Source organism: Anopheles marshallii, assembly GCF_943734725.1.
Source record: "Anopheles marshallii chromosome X unlocalized genomic scaffold, idAnoMarsDA_429_01 X_unloc_39, whole genome shotgun sequence".
In the NCBI taxonomy this organism is placed as follows: Eukaryota; Metazoa; Arthropoda; class Insecta; order Diptera; family Culicidae; genus Anopheles; species Anopheles marshallii.
The window spans coordinates 7,501-12,500 of NW_026525886.1; positions in this window are offsets into that span (position 1 = coordinate 7,501).

The window sequence follows — 5,000 nt, forward strand, 5'->3', positions numbered from 1 at the left end:
AAGCTGTGTTCTGCACCACAATCCTTATATAATAAGCTTATCTCTAAGCTTTTTTGCGTTCAATGCTCAACGTTAAGCTATCCCTTCGCTTAGAACCTCGCTCTACATTTTGCCTTTGGACTTCTCGAAGCTCAACTTGTGAGCTGTTCCATGCACCACTATAGGTATCTCTTAGCTTAGTTCTAGCCATTTGCGTTCAAAGCTCAACGTTAAGCTGTGTACTGCACCACAATCCTTATATCATAAGCTTATCTCTAAGCTTTTTTGCGTTCAATGCTCAACGTTAAGCTATCCCTTCGCTTAGAACCTCGCTCTATATTCAACTTTCAGATACCTCGAAGCTCAACTTATGTGGTCTGCTTTCGCTCTTGAAGGGGAAATTTTTCTGACAGAGGGGGGTTTTTGGGCCAAATTATGCAATATTAGTTTAACCTCCGTCGCAGAACCACATTTGACCAGGTCGAGAAAAAAATTTTTTCGTGACGACCTGGTCCCCCATAGTAGGGAATGAACATGACATCTTAACCATATTTGACCATTTTCAAATTTCTCGTCGCGGAATGATGACTTTACTAGTAAAATTTGTTCCGGGTAGGGACCTCCCATACAAAATTTTCATCGCTCCAAAAGTGATTTCGTTTCACTTTTCAACATTTACAAGGTCCATAAATCATGTTTTGAGACGATATGGAAAAAAAAATTTTTTGCCCGTCTCGACCAACTTGACCGATGGTGACCACAGCAGGGTGCTCCATACAAATTTTCCTTATGTGGAATTTTCAGTGTAAAATAAGGTTTCTCCAATCGATCGCGGGTTTCACTTTTCATCATTTGCTAGGTCTAACTATGATGTTTTGAGTGGTCCCGCAAAAATTTTTTCTCTTAGCCAGTCGACCCTTTCGTCCATGTCGGTGTGCTCTGCAGTAGGGTGCTCCATACAAATTTTCCTTATGTGGAATTTTTCAGTGTAAAATAAGGTTTCTCCAATCGATCGCGGGTTTCACTTTTCATCATTTGCTAGGTCTAACTATGATGTTTTGAGTGGTCCCGCAAAAATTTTTTCTTGGACCGGGCCTTCCTTCCCGGCCCTGTCGGTGTGTTCTGCAGTAGGGTGCTCCATACAAATTTTCCTTATGTGGAATTTTTCAGTGTAAAATAAGGTTTCTCCAATCGATCGCGGGTTTCACTTTTCATCATTTGCTAGGTCTAACTATGATGTTTTGAGTGGTCCCGCAAAAATTTTTTCTTGGACCGGGCCTTCCTTCCCGGCCCTGTCGGTGTGCTCTGCAGTAGGGTGCTCCATACAAATTTTCCTTATGTGGAATTTTTCAGTGTAAAATAAGGTTTCTCCAATCGATCGCGGGTTTCACTTTTCATCATTTGCTAGGTCTAACTATGATGTTTTGAGTGGTCCCGCAAAAATTTTTTCTTGGACCGGGCCTTCCTTCCCGGCCCTGTCGGTGTGCTCTGCAGTAGGGTGCTCCATACAAATTTTCCTTATGTGGAATTTTTCAGTGTAAAATAAGGTTTCTCCAATCGATCGCGGGTTTCACTTTTCATCATTTGCTAGGTCTAACTATGATGTTTTGAGTGGTCCCGCAAAAATTTTTTCTTGGACCGGGCCTTCCTTCCCGGCCCTGTCGGTGTGCTCTGCAGTAGGGTGCTCCATACAAATTTTCCTTATGTGGAATTTTTCAGTGTAAAATAAGGTTTCTCCAATCGATCGCGGGTTTCACTTTTCATCATTTGCTAGGTCTAACTATGATGTTTTGAGTGGTCCCGCAAAAATTTTTTCTCTTGGCCAGTCGACCCTTTCGTCCATGTCGGTGTGTTCTGCAGTAGGGTGCTCCATACAAATTTTGCTTATGTGGAATTTTTCAGTGTAAAATAAGGTTTCTCCAATCGATCGCGGGTTTCACTTTTCATCATTTGCTAGGTCTAACTATGATGTTTTGAGTGGTCCCGCAAAAATTTTTTCTTGGACCGGGCCTTCCTTCCCGGCCCTGTCGGTGTGCTCTGCAGTAGGGTGCTCCATACAAATTTTCCTTATGTGGAATTTTTCAGTGTAAAATAAGGTTTCTCCAATCGATCGCGGGTTTCACTTTTCATCATTTGCTAGGTCTAACTATGATGTTTTGAGTGGTCCCGCAAAAATTTTTTCTTGGACCGGGCCTTCCTTCCTGGCCCTGTCGGTGTGCTCTGCAGTAGGGTGCTCCATACAAATTTTCCTTATGTGGAATTTTTCAGTGTAAAATAAGGTTTCTCCAATCGATCGCGGGTTTCACTTTTCATCATTTGCTAGGTCTAACTATGATGTTTTGAGTGGTCCCGCAAAAATTTTTTCTCTTAGCCAGTCGACCCTTTCGTCCATGTCGGTGTGTTCTGCAGTAGGGTGCTCCATACAAATTTTCCTTATGTGGAATTTTTCAGTGTAAAATAAGGTTTCTCCAATCGATCGCGGGTTTCACTTTTCATCATTTGCTAGGTCTAACTATGATGTTTTGAGTGGTCCCGCAAAAATTTTTTCTCTTAGCCAGTCGACCCTTTCGTCCATGTCGGTGTGCTCTGCAGTAGGGTGCTCCATACAAATTTTCCTTATGTGGAATTTTTCAGTGTAAAATAAGGTTTCTCCAATCGATCGCGGGTTTCACTTTTCATCATTTGCTAGGTCTAACTATGATGTTTTGAGTGGTCCCGCAAAAATTTTTTCTTGGACCGGGCCTTCCTTCCCGGCCCTGTCGGTGTGTTCTGCAGTAGGGTGCTCCATACAAATTTTGCTTATGTGGAATTTTTCAGTGTAAAATAAGGTTTCTCCAATCGATCGCGGGTTTCACTTTTCATCATTTGCTAGGTCTAACTATGATGTTTTGAGTGGTCCCGCAAAAATTTTTTCTTGGACCGGGCCTTCCTTCCCGGCCCTGTCGGTGTGTTCTGCAGTAGGGTGCTCCATACAAATTTTGCTTATGTGGAATTTTTCAGTGTAAAATAAGGTTTCTCCAATCGATCGCGGGTTTCACTTTTCATCATTTGCTAGGTCTAACTATGATGTTTTGAGTGGTCCCGCAAAAATTTTTTCTTGGACCGGGCCTTCCTTCCCGGCCCTGTCGGTGTGTTCTGCAGTAGGGTGCTCCATACAAATTTTGCTTATGTGGAATTTTTCAGTGTAAAATAAGGTTTCTCCAATCGATCGCGGGTTTCACTTTTCATCATTTGCTAGGTCTAACTATGATGTTTTGAGTGGTCCCGCAAAAATTTTTTCTTGGACCGGGCCTTCCTTCCCGGCCCTGTCGGTGTGCTCTGCAGTAGGGTGCTCCATACATATTTTCCTTATGTGGAATTTTTCAGTGTAAAATAAGGTTTCTCCAATCGATCGCGGGTTTCACTTTTCATCATTTGCTAGGTCTAACTATGATGTTTTGAGTGGTCCCGCAAAAATTTTTTCTTGGACCGGGCCTTCCTTCCCGGCCTTGTCGGTGTGTTCTGCAGTAGGGTGCTCCATACAAATTTTGCTTATGTGGAATTTTTCAGTGTAAAATAAGGTTTCTCCAATCGATCGCGGGTTTCACTTTTCATCATTTGCTAGGTCTAACTATGATGTTTTGAGTGGTCCCGCAAAAATTTTTTCTCTTAGCCAGTCGACCCTTTCGTCCATGTCGGTGTGCTCTGCAGTAGGGTGCTCCATACAAATTTTCCTTATGTGGAATTTTTCAGTGTAAAATAAGGTTTCTCCAATCGATCGCGGGTTTCACTTTTCATCATTTGCTAGGTCTAACTATGATGTTTTGAGTGGTCCCGCAAAAATTTTTTCTTGGACCGGGCCTTCCTTCCCGGCCCTGTCGGTGTGTTCTGCAGCAGGGTGCTCCATACAAATTTTCCTTATGTGGAATTTTCAGTGTAAAATAAGGTTTCTCCAATCGATCGCGGGTTTCACTTTTCATCATTTGCTAGGTCTAACTATGATGTTTTGAGTGGTCCCGCAAAAATTTTTTCTCTTAGCCAGTCGACCCTTTCGTCCATGTCGGTGTGCTCTGCAGTAGGGTGCTCCATACAAATTTTCCTAATGTGGAATTTTTCAGTGTAAAATAAGGTTTCTCCAATCGATCGCGGGTTTCACTTTTCATCATTTGCTAGGTCTAACTATGATGTTTTGAGTGGTCCCGCAAAAATTTTTTCTCTTAGCCAGTCGACCCTTTCGTCCATGTCGGTGTGCTCTGCAGTAGGGTGCTCCATACAAATTTTCCTTATGTGGAATTTTTCAGTGTAAAATAAGGTTTCTCCAATCGATCGCGGGTTTCACTTTTCATCATTTGCTAGGTCTAACTATGATGTTTTGAGTGGTCCCGCAAAAATTTTTTCTTGGACCGGGCCTTCCTTCCCGGCCCTGTCGGTGTGCTCTGCAGTAGGGTGCTCCATACAAATTTTCCTTATGTGGAATTTTTCAGTGTAAAATAAGGTTTCTCCAATCGATCGCGGGTTTCACTTTTCATCATTTGCTAGGTCTAACTATGATGTTTTGAGTGGTCCCGCAAAAATTTTTTCTTGGACCGGGCCTTCCTTCCCGGCCCTGTCGGTGTGCTCTGCAGTAGGGTGCTCCATACAAATTTTGCTTATGTGGAATTTTTCAGTGTAAAATAAGGTTTCTCCAATCGATCGCGGGTTTCACTTTTCATCATTTGCTAGGTCTAACTATGATGTTTTGAGTGGTCCCGCAAAAATTTTTTCTTGGACCGGGCCTTCCTTCCCGGCCCTGTCGGTGTGCTCTGCAGTAGGGTGCTCCATACAAATTTTCCTTATGTGGAATTTTTCAGTGTAAAATAAGGTTTCTCCAATCGATCGCGGGTTTCACTTTTCATCATTTGCTAGGTCTAACTATGATGTTTTGAGTGGTCCCGCAAAAATTTTTTCTTGGACCGGGCCTTCCTTCCCGGCCCTGTCGGTGTGCTCTGCAGTAGGGTGCTCCATACAAATTTTCCTTATGTGGAATTTTTCAGTGTAAAATA